The 21,564-nt window shown below is 41.5% G+C and overlaps 1 protein-coding gene across 1 annotated transcript in view; it reads left to right on the top strand.

Annotated features, from left to right (window-relative positions):
• Dpy19l1 (dpy-19 like C-mannosyltransferase 1) overlaps positions 1 to 1,397 on the top strand; it is a 105,925-nt gene extending 104,528 nt beyond the window's left edge. Inside the window, exon 23 of the mRNA XM_041657456.1 lies at positions 153 to 1,397. The gene's annotated coding sequence lies outside the window, so the exon portion shown is untranslated. The remainder of the gene's footprint in view (positions 1 to 152) is intronic.
• Positions 1,398 to 21,564: the final 20,167 nt, after the last annotated feature.

Here is a 21,564-nt window from a genome sequence, read left to right as displayed (position 1 = left end):
GTTTCTTAGAAGTTAATTTGTGTGAAATGAGATTCTTCAAAACCATGGATCTTCACTGTTGTAAGAAATGGTTTTCAGGTTTTAAATTCTAAGCAAATTGTGACCATGGCTGACTACACATTTAATTACAGTCTTCTCTTTATTAACCACAGGCTGATTAACCTCAGTGTGGATTGTCCTTGAGACCTGAGTCCTCAGGGATGGTTTCCGGTGCCCATCCTGGCAGCCGCAGAAGAGCTGTTCTTTTCCTGCCTTCTTACCAGAGGCCAAGAACAAGTTTGTCTGGGGGAAGCACTAGCTTGCTCCTGTTGTCACCTGAAAAGACAGCACGTGAGACTGAGGAGCGTGGCCTCAGTGTCCCCAGAGCCAACCTCGCCTCCTAGGATGTCCCGTCCTGGAGCTGCCCAGGGACTGTCGTTCCTAATGTTGCACACTGTGACTCCGCTTCCTCATGTGGCGCTCAGTTTTTTATTTCATAAGCTTCTACCAACTCAGAACATAGGGAGGCAGCTGGAGATAGGTGGGTTAGGAGTGTTTCAGTGATGGTGCAGGATTACGAGGAAGTGGAAAGAGGGCTCCTGAGGTTGGAGAGAGAGTAGGCGTGGGTGTGAGGGCGGCATGCACACCCTGCTTGTCTGCACTCCCTCTGCACCCTGACGTGACTGCTGTGTGTATACAGCAGTTAGGATTTTTTTAAAATCACCTTTTTAAAGTTCTTTTCTATCCTTACCCTCTAACAAGTCCCTTCATCATAAGTTCATGTGTAATGATTGGAAATTCTGTACAGAGAAACAAAACATTAAAATACTATTAGAACCAGCTCACACGCTGGGAAACATTAAAAGCAGTCTAAATTAGTTTTCTGCAGAAGCCTTTTGTAACAGTATTTCTTAATGTGACTCCACCAGCAAGCTCTGCTTGTATTTTAGGCAAGTCAGCTTGGAACAGAGGCCTTGGGGGTCCACTGCGTATTTAGCCTCCAGCACATCCAGTAGCAGCCGGTGCTCTGCGACTTAAGCACTTTTACGGCAACATGGAACAGTAATAGATTCTGTGTAGCTGACAATGCAGCATTAAAGCTCAGTATTTTGCATATTTTTAGCATTTACAAATATTTTTGCTTTAATGTGAGGAAAGTAAGGAAAGACAGGAGGCAAATGAAATAGTTATTATTGTGACATTTTTTAAAAAGCTGGGTAATACTTCCATAAAAAGATAAGCCTCTGAAATGCCTGACAGAAAATGTGTGCTGTTAGAGTAGGCCAATAGCATTAAGGAGAAAATAAAAGGATGTGTCTGAAATGAAGTGATGACTGCATAAGAGTATTGTATTTTTATGAATTTTATGCCCCTTGTTTACATGTATTATATATGTTAAATAAAAAATACATGAAAAATGTGCAAAATGTTCTTTGCCTGCTATTTTCCTTTGCACCCTGACTGTGACCACGCACATTTTCATTTCAGATGGCCATGAACAGCTCTACATCATCTCGTAGACCTCATTGAAAGGGGAGGGATAGTCACTAAGGGGGCATTGCTGATGCTGGGTGCTAGAATCATCCAAAATTTTATATTGTATATGGTCAAAACCACATGTGTTCCATTGTTTCTTTCAGCAAGGGACATATGTGTTGGTATAATTACAGAGTCGTTTATAGCTTTTCCTATACATTATACCACAGATAATTTGGTATAAAAGTTCCTCAAATTGTAATCCATATATTTGTGCATTATTCTTTATCCTACTTGGAGGGAAGGCAGCTTAGTTGTGTTTACCCATGTAGAAATGACTTCCTAACACAGTTTACTTGGATTCTGACATCTTGTGGAGAATGATGTTCTCATATGATAATTTTCAAGCTGGAAGTGGCCCTTCCACAGAAGTTTTTCACTTGGTTAATCTGAGATGGGGACGCCAGGATTTGCATTTTTATTAGCATATAGTAGTTATATATGATGGGTTTCAGGATGACATTTTCATACATGAATATATTTGGGGCACTTTCACCCCTCCATTGCCTTCCATTGTCCCCTCCCATGCTCACTGATCCCCTTCCTATTCCCAAAGTGTCCTTTTCTACTTTTGTGTCTTTTATGTGTGTGTGACCCAACATATTTATATAGGGTTGTTTAAAGGTTCATAAGAGCAGGGGCAGTTTAACAGAGGCTAAAGATGGAAGAAACAGTTCCTCTTGTCAGCTTATTAACTGCCTGAAGATCTTCAGGGATGAATGTGGCCTCATGAGCCCTACCCTGGCAAATGTTCACTACCTATAAGTAATCAGGGAGAGGTGGGCCCTCTTGACTCTATGACATATGATGGCCCCAGTCTTACGTGGGTTTTATCAGTGATCATTTGCCAAGAGTTGAAGAGTGCAATGGTCTTGCTAGGTCCAGAAGACTCTTCCACATTGTACCTGCCCTCTGTCCCTTACATTCTTTGTTCCCCTTCCTATTTCACATGTTACTGCACCTGGAAGTAGGGGGACATAGATGTCATGTTCATGGCTTAGCATTCAGTGGTCGTTTATTCTTAGCACCTACCAGTTCTGAACGTCTGTAGGAACTGCAAACCAGCACAAAAGGAAACTTTGCTGACCACTGCATGACTCCATGGGAATGATCTTATTCAGAAGGAGAATGACAGCTACATGGTGATCTTTTAGCAAGAGCTTCCCCCACAAAAGCCTAAGTCCTTCCCAGCCATGGCTTTTGACTAGGTTTGCAGTACCAGGCATGTGAAGTAGGCCTCAAGTCTCCTCAGAAAGCAGTTATCCTCAACAGCCCTGGCACTATTGCACCACTGCCTATCTTGGCCGGAAGGTCAGCACTGTAGTATCCAGGGTCCATGGATGTGCACAGGAGCATGGGCAGTTCCCTGCCACCAGCTTGCTCAGTGCCTTCCAGCATCATACAATCTTGCCTGCAGGAGAAGGCTTCTAGCTCAATTGCAACTTGACTTCTGCCTGCCTTTCAACCAAAGTATGTATTGTGTGTAGTAATGGGGTTTTAACATCTAGCTACGATATACAGCCAGCATCAGGAGCAGTTGACCTATATTGGGTACATCGGTAGTCGTCCTGGCCAACAACCTATGGGGAGGAAGCTCACCCTTGCTCAGGGATTTTCATTTCTGACATTTTCACACATGTATACTATGTATTTTTGTCATATTTACCCTGCATTTTGTCATATTTATGCTGCTCCCCCTTCTTCCTCTCCCATTCAGTTGCCCGGTTCTTTATCAAGTGTTTGTCTTTGGGACTCAGAGTTTATTGCGTTGCATTCAGGAGCATGTATAACTTAACCCCTGGCTAGATCACTGAAGAAAATTGTCTCCTTCCTGCCAGCAACCATTAACTATTTATAATCTCAAGGGAAGATGGCTTTGTGATTCCCTCTCCTCTCGTGGTAGTGTTGATGGGTAATATTTCTTTCACACCACTGATTAGAATTTAGGAATGAAATGTTCCAAACGCTGCATCCCTTCCTCCAGCTCTTGAATTCTTCCTGGACCCTCTGTGACGGTCTACAGCACAATTTGCGTCATTCAACACTTTGACCAGTCATGAGTCTCCAGAGCAACCATCACCTATTACAAATCTATGCCTTCCTGACCAACATTACAAACACTGATCATTTTAGTTGCTATGATCGCAATACCTGACAAAGGCAATTTAAAGGAGAAATGTGTTCAGGTTTATAGGCCCATGTTATAGTCCATTATAGCAGGAAAGTCACAGCAGTGGGATCCTGAACTAGTTGGTCACATTGCATCCACTCTTGAGAAGCAGAGAGGAACCAGTGCATGCTTAGCTTCCTGTCTCCACTTTGTATGGCCCATGATGACTCCCTGCTGAAGGAACAGTCCAGCCCACAATTCAAATGGGTTTTCTCACATCAGTTAACATAAAATCAAGCTAATCCCACAGGTACGCCCAGATGCTCATCTCCCCCGTGATTCTAGGTTGCATCAAATTAACAGTTAAGACTAACCATCACAATGGGCATAATCCAAAATATTTAGGCGATCTAATAACCTTATGGCTTCTGGGAACAGCTTTATTCACTCGCACAAGGTACCACTGCTCAAACATTTTTCATTTTTTTATTAGCTTATGAAGTTGCAGGTTTCTTATGACTTTTTATCCATAGTCCGCTTGACCTCTTATTTGCATTTCCCACCAGATAGGTTATGCTGATTTTGTGCACGGCCCCATGCTTGAGAATGTCTTTGCTCGTGGATGGGAATAGACTAGCTGGATGGCTGACGCATAGAGGCACTCCTATTCCTGTTCTCTTACACCAGAGCTAACTTTCTTTGTCCATTTGACACTTAGGGACTTTGATTTAATTGGCACAAATAAGATAAATTTGTAACAGCACTGATAGGAGTTATGCATCATGTAAGTATTTTGAAGCTGTAAATGAGACATTCCTTTTACTTCAGAGGTGGAAAATGAATGAAAATCTCTTGAAATGGAACTGGCCTTTGTAACATTCCTTTGTCTAAGTGAAAAACATAAAATTCAGTGATGTGTGAGGATTTGAAAGTTTTTGTTTTTTCACTTTAGTACTTTTCTTTTTTGCCTTGGAAATCTTCGATCTTCTCCCACTATTTGAAGTCCACTGTGAATCAACCACTAGGTCATCAACCACCTGCTCCTCCTACCTTCTATATTCCTGTGCCCAACTAGATGTTCCTCATGTAAATCTGTAAACTAATTCTCAGTGCAAAAAGCATGGAGCTGCCTTTGAGCTTCATTGTGTTTACAAATACACAGTGCTGACTCAGAATAAGTGTGTTTTCACCAGCCAGGGTGGAGGAGGTACTGGAAGGTCCTAGAAACTTAACTTTTATATTTCCTCCCATGAATTCCAGATAAGGCAGCTAAGAGTTCCCTCCCTCCCTTTCTTCCTATCTCCATCCCTCCCTCCCTGCCTCCCTCTTTCCTTTCCTCCCTCCCTTCTTTCCTCTTTTCTTTCCTTCTTTCCCTCTGTCTATTGTAAAGAACTTTAGAAAGTGATACTGTTTCCCCAAGTTCCCCCATCCTCCCTTTCTCACTTTTCTCTCTCCCCATCTCCCCTTACCCCCATCCCACCCAACCCCCAAGATCCCAATTTTTTCCCCGGCAATTTTGTCTACTTCACATAGCCAGGAGGATAACTATATGTTTTTCTTTGGGTTCACCTTCTTATTTAGCTTCTTTAGGATCACCAGTTATAGACTCCATAACCTTTATTTATGGCTAGAAACCAGTTATGAGTGAGTACATCCCATGTTCATCTTTTTGGGTCTGGCCTACCTCACTCAGGATAGTGTTTTTTATTTCCATCCATTTGCATGCAAAATTCGAGAAGTCATTGTTTTTTACCGCAGCATAGTACTCTAATGTGTATATATTCCACACTTTCTTCATTCTTCCATTGAAAGACATCTAGGTTGTTTCCAGGTTCTGGCTATTACAAATAATACTGCTATGAACATAGTTGAACAAATGCTTTTGTCATATGATAGGGCATCTCTTGGGTATATTCCCAAGAGTGGTATTGCTGGGTCCAGGGGTAGGTTGATCCCGAATTTCCTGAGAAACCGGAACACTGATTTCCAAAGTGATTGCCCAAATTTGCATTCCCACCAGCAATGGATGAGGGTACCGCTTCCTCCACAGCCTCTCCAGCAAAGGCTATCATTGGTGTTTTTGATTTTAGCCATTCTGACAGGTGTAAGATGATATCTCAAAGTTGTTTTGATTTGCATTTCCCTGATCCCTAAGGAGGTTGAACATGACCTTAAGTGTCTTTTGGCCATTTGAACTTCTGTTGAGAATTCTCTGTTCAGTTCAGTGCCCCATTTTTTAATTGGGTTAATTAGCATTTTAAAGTCTAGTTTCTTGAGTTGTTTATATATTTTGGAGATCAGACCTTTGTCTGTTGCGGGGTTGGTGAAGATCTTCTCCCAGTCAGTAGGTTGCCTTTTTGTCTTAGTGACAGTGTCCTTTGCTTTACAGAAGCTTCTCAGTTTTAGTAGGTCCCATTTATTCAATGTTGCCCTTAATGTCTGTGCTGCTGGGGTTATACCTAGGAAGCGATCTCCTGTGCCCATGTGTTGTAGGGTACTTCCCACTTTCTCTTCTATCAGGTTCAGTGTGTTCAGACTGATATTGAGGTCTTTGATTCATTTGGACTTGAGTTTTGTGCATGGTGATAGATATGGGTCTATTTTCATTCTTCTACAGGTTGACATCCAGTTGTGCCAGCACCATTTGTTTTTTTTTTAATTTATTTATTTATTAAGGATTTCTGCCTCGTCCCCGCAACCGCTTCCCATTTCCCTCCCCCTCCCCGATCAAGTCCCCCTCCCTCATCTGCTCGAAAAGCAATCAGGGTTCCCTGACCTGTGGGAAGTCCAAGGACTGCCCACCTCTATCCAGGTCTCGTAAGGTGAGCATCCAAACTGCCTAGGCTCCCACAAAGCCAGTACGTGCAGTAGGATCAAAAACCCACTGCGATTGTTCTTGAATTCTCAGTATTCCTCATTGTCCGCTATGTTCAGCTAGTCCGGATTTATCCCATGCTTTTTCAGACCTAGGCCAGCTGGCCTTGGTGAGTTCCCAATAGAACATCCCCATTGTCTTAGTGTGTGGGTGCACCCCTCGTGGTCCTGAGTTCCTTGCTCGTGCTCCGTCTCCTTCTGCTCCTGATTTGGACCTTGAGATTTCTGTCCGGGCCAGCACCATTTGTTGAAGATGCTTTCTTTCTTCCATTGTATACTTTTAGCTCCTTTATCGAAAATGAGGTGTTCATAGGTTTGTGTGTTAAAATCCAGGTCTTCTATATGATTCCATTGGTCGACTTCTCTGTTTTTCTGCCAGTACCACACTGTTTTCATTACTGTAGCTCTGTAATAGAGTTTGAAGTCAGGGATGGTAATGCCTCCAGAAGATCAGGATGATTGGGATAAAGAAAGGTTGGATAAGGGAGCAGGGAAGCACAAATCTTAGTTAAGGTTGCCACCTTAGGGTTGGCAAGAGACTTGAACCTAGAGTGGCTCCCAGGAGACCAAGGCGATGTCCCCAGTTAGTTCCTTGGGCAGCTGAGGATAGGGAACCTGAAATGACCCTATCCTATAGCATTACTGACGAATATCTTGCATATCACCATAGAACCTTCATCTGGTGATGGATGGAGATAGAGACAGAGACCCACACTGGAGCACTGGACTGAGCTCCCAAGATCCCAATGAGGAGCAGAAAGAGGGAGAACATGAGCAAGAAAGTCAGGACCACGAGAGGTGCACCCACCCACGGAGACAGTGGGGCTGATCTATTGGGAGCTCACCAAGGCCAGCTGGACTGTGACTGAAAAAGCATGGGATAAAACCGGACTCTCTGAACATGGCGAACAATGAGGGCTGATGAGAAGCCAAGGACAGTGGCACAGGGTTTTGATCCTACTTAATGTGCTGGCTTTGTGGGAGCCTAGCCAGTTTGGATGTTCACCTTCCTACACCTGGATGGAGGGGGGAGGACCTTGGACTTTCCACAGGGCAGGGAACCCTGACTGCTCTTTGGACTGGAGAGGGAGAGGAGTGGGGGGAGGGGGAGAAGGGTGGGAGGAGGGGGAGGGAAATGGGAGGCTGGGAGGAGGCAGAAACTTTTTCTCAATAAAAAAATTTAAAAAAAATTAAAAAAAGAAAGTGATACTGACACTGACTTGACTTTCAAAGCATTTTTTTAATGCTCAATTATCCCTAACTGCAAACTAATTACACACAATGTTGTTAAATGACTTTCAGATAAATGACAATGGTGCCTGGTATTCTGTTATGGAAGGCATGCTGTTTTAAATACAATATATCAATGTTTTATCAATGTTTTAGGCACCCAGGAGTGGTTTTCTTTTGTGGTATGCAAATTTAATACTTGGGGGAAAATGTTTAATTTAACAAATTAACCACATTTAGTTGTTATGCTGATTTTTCACCAACTTTAATCCTTGTGAAGTCATTTTTAAGAAGAAATGAGCCTTCTGAGAAGATGACTGGGAACACCTTTTAGGTAGTGCTTTACTGATGTCCAGTGTGTCCTGGCCCCTGATGGTCTCCAGTTTTCCACTCCTGGTGTCTGCTTCTTGATAGCCTCCCTCTGGTCCAGGAAAACCATCTTTCTGGGCTCAGTTTGAATGCAGTTCACATTGCTGATGATTTGGGCTTTTCCTAGTAGATACTCCTGTAGCAAATTCTCAAATTTTGAAATGCTGTAATATCCCAGAAAGTTACAGACCGAGATTTGGAATTTTAAAGCCCTCAGGAGACCTAATGTCTGTGTTAACATTTTTTTTTTTGAAACAGCCTTATTATGTATCTCTGGCTTCCTTGGAAGTTGCTATGTAGGCCAAGCTGTTTGCCTCTGCCTTCTGGGTACTGAAATTAGAAGCTTGGAATATATGTTAGTTAAGATTCTCTAGAGTAACAAAAATTAAAGAATTAATCTCTTTATATAGAAATGGTATTTATTTAGCAGCCCTCCTTTATACAGATGGAAAAAAATGGCTGAGAAAGAAATCAGGGGAGCACACCTTTCGCAATAGCCACAAATAACTTACAATATCTTGGAGAAACTCAAGCAAACAAGTGGAAGACCTGTATGACAAGAACTTTAAATCTTTGAAGAAAAAAATTGAAGAAGACACCAGAAAATGGAAAGGTATCCTATGCTCTTGGGTAGGTAGAATTATCATAGTAAAAATGGCAATCTTACCAAAAGTAATCTGCAGGTTCAGTGCAATGCCCATCAAAACCTCAGCAAAATTCTTCACAGACCTTGAAAGAACAATACTCAACTTCATATGGAAAAAAAAAATCTAGGAGAGCCAAACAATCCTGTAAAATAAAGGAACTCCTGGAGGCATCACAATCCCTGACTTCAAACTACTACAGAGCTACAGTACTGAAAACAGCCTGGTATTGTCATAAAAATAGACAGGAGGACCAATGGAACCAAATCAAAGACCCAGATATCAATCTACACACCTACAAACACCTGATTTGTGATAAAGAAGCAAAAAATATAAAATGGAAAAAAGAGCATATTCAACATATGTTGCTGGCATAACTAGATATCAATATGTAGAAGAATGAAACTAGATCCATATCTATTGCCATTCACAAAACTGAAGTCCAAATACATCAAAGACCTCAATGTAAAACCAACCACACTGAATTTCATAGAAGAAAAAGTGGGAAGTACACTGGAATTCATTGGCACAGGAGACCACTTCTTAAATATAACCCCAGTAATACAGACACTGAAAGAAACAATTAAAAATGGGATCTCATGAAACTGAGAAGCTTCTGTAAAGCAAAAGACATGGTCAACAAGACAAAACGGCAGCCTACAGAACGGGAAAATATCTTCAACTCCACAGTGGACAGAGGACTGATCACCAAAATATACAAAGAACTCAAGAATTTGGTCATCAAAATAACAAATAGTCCAATAAAAATGGAGTTCAGACCTAACCAGATGATTCTAAAATGACTGAAAGACACTTAAGGAAATGTTAAACATCCTTAACCATCAGAGAAATGCAAATCAAATCAACTCTGTGTAAGATTCCCTCTTACACATGTAAGAATGGTCAAGATCAAAAACACTGATGACAACAAATGCTAGAGAGGATGTGGGGTAAAGGGAACACTCCTGCATTGCTGGTGGGAGTGCAAACTAGGACAGTTGCTTTGGAAATTAGTATGATGATTTCTCAGAAAATTAGGAAACAATCTATTTCAAGACCCATCAATACCACTTTTGGGTATATAACCAAAGAATGCTCAATCATGCTACAAAAACATGTGCTCAGCTATGTTCATAGCAGCATTATTTGTCCTGAGGTAAAGAACAAACTTAGGAAGACATCTGACATCGTCCCCTGACCTCTGCGATTATCTACAAACACGTTTTGACATACATGAACAGGTGTATGCATGCACAAAATGATTATCAATTTTTCCAGTATTTCCACTCATCATGGAACACAATTGTACTGGCTTATTACAGAAAGAAGCCATGTACAATTACAACTTATTTTACATTACAAGACCTGATGAAGGAGTAACGGTTTAAATTTCAGTCATTTGTAAGCCCTGACTAGTGTGTCAGGTAGAAATCCAAAGGAGAAAATACTTTAAAAGTTACTTTGACCATTCAATATGTAGGAAAAGTCAACTTCCTTCTCTCTGCATATTTTTTAGAATATGCTTTCCTTTATTAGTGTTTACTTCAAAATGCATCTCTGTCACTTCCTGTGAAGCCTTTTCTGACTGCTGGTCATTTTACCAAGTGAGCTGACCACTCCCCAAGCTCTCATCACCCATGAGCTATGTACGTTTACCAACATGGCTTTCCCTATGCCACACTGAATCCTCACAGAAGAAACATGTGCCTATTCCATTGTGAGTTCACATGCCTCCTAGCAACAACCCTGGCAAGTCACGAAGCTTGATGATATTGTAAATGAAGAAGTAAATGGAGATTTAGGTAGGGTAGCTATAGAGTATAATGAGATCTACAACATCTATAGATGAGTTATATCACCAGTTAAAATGTTTTTCATCAATTACTAGACAGTAATATTTCTGCAGTATAACTTAAATTGGATAACTCCGGAAAGCAAGATGGCCAAGGCAAGTGTGTCTGCCACAGGTCCATGAACCTGGACGCTTGTCTGCCTCAGAAAGTGCAGTGTCTAGCCAAGGGTACAAGAGCAGCAAACCTGCTAATGTGGCTTGATTCAGGGAAGGAGCGCTTCTCAAAGGATGAGATGAGATTATTGTGTTAGTTATCACTTGAGACTGTTAGGTAAAAAGACAGTGACCATCTGACAGTTCACACTTGTATAACAGCAACTAAATTTGGATCCCAGATCCATCCCATACAGACGGTGAGATAAAGCATATGTCTCAATTTGAGCACAGTTTCTTGTCTTCCAGATGCTTTGCCTTCTAGGTGGTAATTAGAAACAGAAGAGGCAGACAAATCTACAGCCACAGCAGGAACTTTTAACGTAAGTCTTTAGAAGTTGATATGATATGATCAAAAGATGGGTAAAGAAATATATGGTATGAATAATAAGCAATCTTGATTTAGTAGCTAGCTGTAGATAGAACAGTAGAACTGAACAGATAAAGAATGCGCTTTCTACCACTTGATTTTCCAAGAATTGACAACAGAACATGCACCCAGGAAAACATGGATTTGGGGCCTATTTTGTTCACAAGTTCAACTCAAGCACCTAGAACAATCCCTGGCCACACAGGTGCTCAATACTTGTTGCCTTAAAGAACTGGTCATACAAAGGGCCAAACAGCAATTCTCAAGAGCAAACCTGAAGATTGGAAGTAAATCCAAAATAAAGAAACACATTTTAAACAAAGCAGACAAGAATCTATGAATAAAAATTCAAAGAACAAAAAGAACTAGGATGCCATGAAAAACTTGGGAGATATAAAGTGGGTATAAAAATAGTTATCTTTATTTTAAAATGCATGCACAAAGCCAAAAACTGATTGATTCAAATGTCTGTGTCAGGAATATAGATAAATAATTGCAAAATAGTTCCTCATAGTCAAATTTGAAGAAAATGAGCACAGATTGGTGAAACAGAAAACGAAATAGAGGAGATCAGCAAACTCAAAGTTGTTTTTTGAAACAAAGATCATGAGAAAGGCAGGAGTGTCAAATTATGGACTTTTCAGAGAGCTGATATATGGCAGGAAATCAGAAGCAATTTGCACAGTAAACTGGATACAGGTGAAATGGCTACATTCTTTGAAAAATACACATTTTCAGAATTGACCTAAAAGGAAATAGAAATTGCAACTAACTCAGCTACAGCTAAGAAACTAAGTTTTTCTTTAAGAAAAAAAAAATCTGCCCCCAAAGAAAACATCCAGTCTTATTATGCCTCTTCTGCTAAGCCTTCAGAAAAAAAGCATACTGGCTAGTTTTATGTCAACTTGGCACAAACTAAAGTTATTTAGGATTAGGGACTCAATTGAGAAAATACCCTCAACAGATCCTCCTGTAGACAAGTCTGTGGTTCTTGATTGAAGATTGATGTGCAGGGACCCAGCTCACTGGGGCAGTGCCATGCTTGGGCAGGTGCTCCTGGGTGCTTTAAGAAGGCAGGCTGAGCAAGCCATGAGAAGCAAGCCAGTAAGCAGCATCAACTCTTGCCTCTAGGCTCCTGCTTGTTTGAATTGCTGCCCTGGCTTTCCTGACTGTGACTGCAATGCTAAGCTGAAAGAAGCCATTTCCTTTCCCAAAGTATCTTGGTCATGCTGTTTCATCGCAACAACAAAAAACCCTAACATAAGTGATGCTGCCATTCTATTCTAGAGACCAGGAAATAACAAAACTTAATTTTCAAAACTTTTTATTTATTTAGTGTGCATGTATGCATGGTAGTGTGTGTGCATATGTAATATTGTATATGTGGAGATTAAAAGACAATTTGGTTTCCTCCGACAAAATGGGTCCCAGTGATCAAACTCAGACCATTAGGTTTGTTGACAAACAACTTTATCAACAGAGTCATCTCATGAGCTCCAGAACTTAATCTTTCTGATAACTACAGCATTTATAGAAGGTACAGGTCTGGAGAGATGGCTCAGAGGTTAGATTTGATTTCCAGTACCCACATGTTGGCTCACAATTGTCTGCAACTTCAGTTCCAGGTGAGCCAAAGCCCTCTACTCTTTGTGGGCACTGCACACATGCATGCAGGCAAAACACCCATGCACATAAGATTAAAATAAATACATTTTTTTAAAAAAGCAGAGTAGGGTCAGTGCAGTGAAGGAAAACTGTGGGTCTATAATATTTAAGACTAAAGATGCAATAAGAAGCCAGGGATAAATACACACACACACACACACACACACACACACACACACACACATCAAGCTTTTTCAAATTTATCTATATATTTAATAAAATCCAAATAAGATTCTTTATGGGACCTGACAAATAATAAAATATTTACAGGTGAACTACAATCAAGGTAAATCTGATGAACCTGAAATAACGCCTTTTTTTTTTTTTTTTTTTTTTTTTTACCAGACAGCAAGGTTTACTGTGTCAGCTGTGGAAGTGGCATGCCTGCACAGAAGGAGAAGCAGCTGACTAACAACAGGAAACAGCTTGGAACAAATGGTGCATTTAACAAAGGAGGCTGTGCAAATCTATAGAATTTTTCATACACCAAAATAAAATTCTGGGTGGATTAAATTCCTAAACACATGGGCAACAGTTTAAGAGTTAGAAGACCAAATAGAATACTATCTACCTCCTCAAAAACATTTCTCAAACTAAGAGTTCCCAAGGCCTTTTTCCAACACTATGTAAATTAGGGGTCGGTTACAGATACAAAAAGGAGCACAGCCATCCGTGATGCACGAGAGAGATTTAAGACTGTAGACCTGAGAAAAGACTAGAATAGAGAATAAGGAAGAGCTGAGGAAGCACACAGGATCCACTAGGAAATCAATGGCAGTGGGCATTTCAGAGAAAGCAAATTCAAGAGACTCATAAATATTACAACATCAAAATTTTCTTAATTCAAAATAAAAGTGCATTGTTGCCATTTTTGTTGTTCATCACATTTTTTCATACAATACATTTTAATCATATTCTCTCTTTTTCTCCAACTCATCCCAGCTTTTCCTTACCTCCATACCTACCTAACTGTAGTTTTTCCCCACCTCTCTCAAAAATAAAAGAAGGAAAGAACAGGAAAAACAAAAGCAAAAGAACAAAAAATCAAAGCAAAAATCAATAACACAATACAAAAAGAAACAAAAAATTCACACACACACAAACAAGGAGTATGTTTTGTGTTGGCCAGCTACTCGTGTGCATGGGGGCTGCCCTGCAGTGTGGTTGATATTCCCAGTTGAAAAGCTGTATGGAAAGTGCCATTGTAGAAGATTCCTAAAATAGATGCACATATGAAAACTATCAAGTAGAGTCATCATACAATGGGGAGACAATGCCCTAACTAGACATCTTATGACACCAAGTAAAACTTTCAGTGCCAGGAACGGTTTACATCTTTTTGAGTCATTGACCATAGACAACTCCCACTCAGAACATCACAGGTAATTGTCAAAGCTATTAGTTGCTCTCCATAACCTGATGGTAGAGCCTCATTGCTAACGACAGAGCTGACTTATGTCATCAAACATGGAGAAATCTAGCTGCTGCCCAACTAGAAGCTTCACCCCTACTGACTAGCTTTATGATGTTGAAATGTACTTTCATGACACTGGAGGAGAGAAGTAGCCATCAGTTTCACAAACAGTAGTGACCTTCCTGTAATAGTGACACAAACATCACAGGAGTAGCTGTTGTGGTTTGAGTAAGAACGGCCTCTATGAGTCTCTACTCATGTATTTGAATGCTTAGTCACCAGTGAGTGGGACTGTTTGGGAAGGATTAGAAGGTGTGGCCTGGCTGGAGTAGGTGTGACTTTATTGAAAGAGGAGGGAATAGGCATTGAAATATCAAAAATTGATGTCAGATCCAGTGTCTCTCTCTTTGCTGCCTGTTGCTCTCTGGTCAGGATGTAAACTCCCAGCTACTGCTCCAGTTCCATGCCTGTCTGGTGTGATGCTTCCCATGATCATGGTCATGGACTTACCCTCTGAAACTGTAAGCAAGCCCTTGGTTACATAATTTTCTCTTATAAGTTGCCTTGGTATGGTGTTCTATTTGATTGGATTTAAGGCACACTCCATGAGATGAAACCCATGCTTGGCACTGCTAATGTGGTCAACACCCAAAGACTAGATAGGTCATGGGCAGAGGGGAAAACTTGCTGCTATTATTCTGCTAAACTTCAAGTTTTCCTTTATAAAGAAAATAGCAATAAAATCACTCTTAATGACATAGTGCTGTACCCACAGGGCAGAACATCATTCAACTCTTATCAGAGAAGCTACTTCTTGCAGTAGACGATAATTAACAAAGAAACTCACAGCTGGACAATGTGTGGAGAGTGGATGACTTTGGAGCACTCAACCTAAAGGAAATGTCTTTATCAGATCCCTCCCCACAGCGCTCAGGGATCTATGAGGAAGAGGATGGAGACATATATAAGAGACAGAGGTGGGGAGGGATTTCAAGAAAACAGTGTCTTCCATACTGAACAGGATTGCTCCACACATGACCCCACAGCTCAAACCAATCCAACTCCCAGCCTAAGAAGCAGAAGTGGGCAAAGGCCCACCTCTAATCAAGAAGCTACTTGTCATCGATTCCTTCTGGGAAAGGAAAAATCAGTTTTCTCTAATGTCATCATTTTGACTTGTAAAACTGGCTAAATGTTTAGCGCTGAGAAGCGGGTGGGATGGTGCACATGAGTTTTAACTTCTGCTGGAAAAGGAACCACCTGGAAATATTTGACTAACCAATAAATGGGAGAATTTTCATTCCGTGGTCCAGTATTATCTTCTCTCTCTAATTTCAGAAAAATTAGACCAGACGACACCAGTAGGTCGTCACCAGATATTTTCTACATTGTGGTTCACAGAAACAGAAGGCCAGAAATGACCTTTCGTGCCCTGGAAGAATAAAGATTGGGATGGATGAGGATACCAGGTATAAGCACACAGCAGGGCCATACACAACTGTTTGCAGCTTCAGAAATTCTAAAGAAATTTAGTTAAAAAGCAAAAGTGTAATTTGCAGAATATACATGCCACGAATTCACTTACAGAAATTCCAATAACATGCAGAGTTAATTTGTATGTGTGGTACTGAGGATTACACCAAGGCATAGTAAGCTCTACAACTGAGCCACACCCCCAACTTCAGTGTTTTAAGGGTAAAACATGATGAACAGTGAAGAAAACCAATTGAATGGTAGATATGAAGTTAGACCAGCAGCCATCTCTCAGAAAATGGGCAGGAAAGGGACAGAGTGTTTTCAAGGTTAAAGATTATAGTCTTTAAATTGAACAAGTGAGTTTGTGGAATAATTTTGTCTGGAAGATGCTCCCTGACGTATAAGGGGATCATATACTGGTAAACCTATCAGTGCTTTGAAAATAACTTGAAAATGCATTGAACTCGCCTAATCTATTGAAAATCACAGCTACACAGTCAAGTGGCAGGTGTCATTTGTGCCCATTGTGCTATATGACTGACTGGGAGCTGTGGTTTGCTGTGACTGTCCAGAAACATGCGGAGGCGGGGCGGGGGGGGGATTATGCTACTTATCACTTGCTTGGGAGAAGATTAAAATTCAAAATTCCTGTTTGATATTGCTCTTGCTCACATATATGAGGTTCTATCTCAGTCTCCAGCTTCAGAAAAAAAATCAAAGTTTACCGTACAATTTCTACCAAAAGTCATTTTGCACTTTTGCAAAGTTGAAAAGTCCCAAATTAAATCACTGTAAGTCAAAAGTGCACGTAATTATGCCTCACCCATATTTTAAAATTATCCATTCAATATCGAGGGAGGCGAGAGAGTCTCAGATGCTAATCCAGATGAAAAGAACTATACAAAATATCTGTATCAGGAATCGAGAGTTTCCCCAGCAAACTCAGAATGTAACTAACATTTCCCTTGGTGTCGTGGTGGCCCCTCAGTTGAGTGGAAAGTGCAAAGCTAAATGAAGACTACAGGTGTGTTATTTATAAAAGCATCAGTGGTAATGTAGGATAATTAATCTAGATATTATGGCAAGACCATATTAACAGATGAAATAGAACCAGCTCCTTTTTTGCTAGAAGAAGAAACTAGGCTCTGAGTGAAGTTATTCACCTCAGGATACACAAGAAATTAGTCAACAAAGCTGAAATGAGGAAGATGGGCCCTAGGTCCTAGCCCAGGACATTCCGTTCACCTTGAAGTCGAGAAAGAAACATTGACCTGAGAATTGACTGCTGGAAGTCCAGGCTTTATTACTTGTGTGCAGGTGAGCACAAGGCAGTTCTAGTCCCCAAAGCTCCTTCTCCTCTGGAGAAACTGTAAAATACATAAATAAATAAATAAATAAATAAATAAATAAATAAATAAATAAAATGATGCAGCTTGGAGCACTGGACTGAGCGCCCCAAAGTCCAGTTGAAGAGTGGGAAGACAGAAAATATGAGCAAAGAGGTCAAGACCATGATGGGGACACCCACTGAAACCGTTTATCTGAGCTGAGGGGAGCTCACTGACTCCAAACCTACAGGGAAGGAAACAGCAAAGGTTCAAACTAGTCCCTCTGAATGTGGTTGATAGATACATGGCTGGGGCAGACTGGCAGTGGCACCATGATTTATCGGTACTGCTTGTACTGGCTTTTGGGTGTAGGGATAAGTCCAGCCCCTTAGGGGGCGTGTTCGCCTCGGGCTAATGTTTACCTATAAATCTGGTGAACTTGCTCGCAGCGCTCACTTCTGCTTTCCTGGTCTCCGCAGGAATGGTGGTTCTGTAAATCTATATCCCCATTAAAGCTGTATATATTTTTACAATCTGTCTGCATTCATTTATGCCGTTACATTTGGGGAATCTATTCTCTTTGGATGGATACTGTGCTCAGCCTAGATATAGTAGGTAGTGACTTGGACCTTTCTCAAAGCAATGTGCCTTACCCTCTCTGAAAAGTGGGTGGGGGCTGGGGTGGGGGGAAGTGGAGGTGATGGGAGGAGGGGAGGGAGTGGGAACTGGGGTTGGTATGTGAAATGAAAAAAGATAGTTTGTGTTCTTTTTGAAAACAATTTTATAAAACTGAAAAAAGCGATGCAGCAGCAGATGGCTATTAGGAAGGTTAAATTACTATGTACAAGTTTCTTGTTTGAGTGTCATCGAAACTAGCTCCTTCCCTTACATCTAGTCCACAAGGACTGTAGACAAGGAGCCTGAAAAGACCCAACATTGTCAGCCCAACGCATACCAGGTAGGGAGACCCCACACTGGCGCAAGGGACAGGAGCCCTCTTTTTTTTCCTGGGTTTGCTTGCGAATTGTTTGGTGCACCATTGTTCAGTATCTTCTTGATGCCTGCCCCTGCATTTAGTTTAATGTTCACACTGAATTTGTTTCCAGTTACATGAGTAGACATTTACTTTTCAGGTGTGAAAACAACAACGGCATTTTTTTCTTTCTTTCTTTCATTTACTCCACAAAACTTTCCTTATCATTAAAACATCCTTGTGGGGACCAAAGGAATCAACCTGAATGGAGGATTTCCCAAGCTGGAGGCTTTAGCTCTCATCGTCTGTGGGCATTTCCTTTTCCTTTCTTCCCCACCCTCTTCTCAGGAATTGTGACTCTGCTGTTGAATAGCCCCAGTCCCCATAGCCAGTCGTCTTCCCTCGCTTGGGAATTGTCCTAGTTTCTTTCTCTATTGCTGTGATAAAACACTGACCAAAAGTAATCAGGGGAGGAAAGGATTTATTTCATCCTCTTATCCATCATGAAGTGAAGTCAGCAGGTCAGGAACCTTGAATCAGGAAACGAAGCAGAGGCCAGGGAGAAATGCTGCTTCCTGGCTTGTTCTCCATGGCTTGCTCAACAAAGGACAAAAAGACAACCTACCAAGGGTGGCACCACCCACAGTGAGATGCATCCTCCCACATCAATAATTAATAAGAAATTATCTCACAGCCCAGTCTGATGTAGGTTGTCCCTCAGTTGATGACCCTCTTTCCAGATGACTCTAGCTTGTATCAAGTTGACAAAAAAAATAATAAAATAAATAAATAAATAAATAAACTAACCAGCACAAGGATCTTACACTAAGCAAGAAAGAACTGGTAAGGCATTATTCACTTTTGAGGATACTCTGCAATACCACCACCTGTCTGCTTCCACTTAGATCCCTGTTATTAGCCTAAAGCAGATCAAGAGACTAGAACTTTAAACTGTAAATGCAGGATGACTGCAAAGTTGCCTGTAAAGTAATATGACTTCCCTGTCGAGGTGTCTATAAAGCAACCATTAGAAAGAGAATCTTTGCATGTAGGCTCATTTCTAGAGTTCTGGAAAGGAAAGTAGGTATAAGACACGTAAGCCCTTCTGAGTAATTGACAGTAGAGACTGGGCAAGGAGGATCTCAGGGAGGACCCAGGCGTGTTCTTGTTCTAGCTTGAGCATTGGCTCTCTGAAGTCTTCAGTTGGTTGGGGGTCTAATTTTTCTCCACAGAAAGCATGGGATCAGTGATCTTTGCCCTGCAGAACTGTCAGAGGGAAGAATGTGAGGGCCCCTCCCACAGAGCTCAACACTCACAGCATAGACATTCCCAATCCCATTATTACTGGGATCTGTGTGGAAAGTGTCCTTAAAGAGGCTGGATGTAGAAGGCCAGCAAAAGACTCTTCCAGGGAACAGTGCCAGGGACTTGGAGAAGCTGTGTTCTAAAGCAATGGAAAGGCTTCATGAAGCTCATGAAGACAGACAGCTGCACCCTGGAGACAACAGCCTCCATTCTGGTGTCTGAGCTTTCCACACATCGGTCATGGTTTTCTCAGCAGTAACTTCCAGGTAAAGACAGGCCTGGTGAACCAGGGGTTCTCCAAAGTACCACACCATAGGTTGTATAACTTAGATTCAGAATGTGTCCCTAAAAGCCCATGTATTTTAATGGCTTAGACCAGCTTAGAAGGTAGAGAAATATTAAGGAAGTGGGACCAATGGGGAGTCTTTGTTACAGGGACAGAAAGCAAACACAGAGCTTATAAGGCTAATGTCAGCTCTGAGAGCATCACGAGGGTGAGGAATAAGGAAGATGGGAGGATTTGTGGGCAAAGCTGTAGGAAGACATTGCTTGCCTTCACCAAGCGTGGCATTGACGCCCTTGGGAATCAAGCTACCTGGAGAAGCCAGGAGGATTTCTATGATCATCGCACAGAAAAAGAACATAGGCCAATGGCCACGAGGGGGCAACTTAGGGGTGTAAAAAAATGTGTCACTTCCTCCTCATATGCCTTTGTCATTCCTGAGAACTTAGTGACTGGCCAGAGTCCCAACAATCACCTCACAAGGATCAGAGCCTGCTGTGAGCTCTCTGGAGGAGTAGTTGTCCCGTGCTGAGAGAAAAGTGTGCCTTTCGGTTGTAGAGTAACCTGACAGGAGAACAAACTGAACAGCTGCATGGGCCAGGAGGAAGGCTGACAACACCTCAAATCATCTAGAAGGACCCAGAGGTGATCAGGAAAGCAGATCTGAAACACTCATAGTGGTATGATCCACAGCAGAAGGCCAAGATGGGAAACCTTCAGGGACTAAAAACCAGGGCAGAATAGGAAATCTGTTAGAGAAGAAATGCCGGGTGCTTCCAGACCAGAGTTCAGGCCTTACCAGAAAGACAAAGAAGTCCTACAGAAAAATAGTGCCTCAACTTTCCATACCAGTGGAAGCATTCTATATCTGAGCTGCCCAGTAAGGCAGCTCCTGGCCATACCTGATTATAGAGCATTTGAAATGTGTCTGATATGAAATTACATTTCAAATTTAATTTACTTCCTAGCAAGTTTAAACAGCTGCTATTACACAGGTGGTGCTAGCTATCATCTTGAACAGTGTGGCCCCCAAGAGCTGCTCATAGCGGTGAGAGCTGGGTCTCTTGGATTGATTATATTCCACAGAGCGAGGGTGAGCAGTTTCTGAGACCCAAACTCCAAGACAAGGCCTGGGCTTTCCTTTTCTGAAGTAGTCAAGATGACCCAACTTACCCTCAAAAAGAAGCAATCTCTTCCTATCATGTCTCCTTACTTTAGTCTTGGCCATTGCTGGATATGTCTTGGCCATCTCTCACTCACTGATCAGGTATGAAAGGTAGCATTTACTCCTTCCTTCTTCCAGTTAGGTGGTTGATCTGCCGAGGGCTCTCTTAGCCCTTGGATGTATCCATTATCAAATGCTGTGACTGGGTTTCTCTCTTCTTTTCTTTTCTTTCCTTTCCTTTTCTTCTTTTCACTTCCTCTATCGGGCTCAAATAAAGTTAGTGTTTACTTAGGGCTGATGGTCTCATCCTGGCCGCATGACTGCAAACAAAGTAATTTACCTCTGAGCTAGCTATGGGATATTCTCCATGTCATAACCTATAGGATTTCATTTCTGTGATCCTATTTAGCATAACCAGCTCAAGTACCCGCTACATGTCAGGGATTGGGCAATCATTATAGAATAAATGTCACATTTCATACCATTAAAGATGGCCACAGTTACGTTGGGGACATAGGAGCTTCATCAAAACCAAGCTAGTTAAGGCCATGACACTAGGATGGTGTGGCCCGGAACAAAGATCTGCATCCTGCCTTGGCCGTTTTCTAGGAAAGTCTGAGTAGACCTCAGCAAAGTGATAACATTCCTGAAGTTTTCTGTGTCTACCACATAAAAATAATTCTACAGCACTTGTGTGTGAGGTATGTGCTATTGGGGCATTGTTTTGGTATTACTAGCTGTCAATGCTTAGTCTTTTACCTAATATTGAAAGGGTCTCAGGAGACAGAGACACATGTGCCAACATCTCTTCTGTGACTTTTCCCTCTTCCTCTCCAGG

This window comes from Microtus oregoni, unplaced genomic scaffold (genome assembly GCF_018167655.1).
Source record: "Microtus oregoni isolate MIOR12 unplaced genomic scaffold, Mior012 000008F_ref0000371, whole genome shotgun sequence".
Lineage (NCBI taxonomy): Eukaryota > Metazoa > Chordata > Mammalia > Rodentia > Cricetidae > Microtus > Microtus oregoni.
Note: the sequence above shows the minus strand (reverse complement) of the source record. Positions and strands in the feature narration are given on the sequence as shown.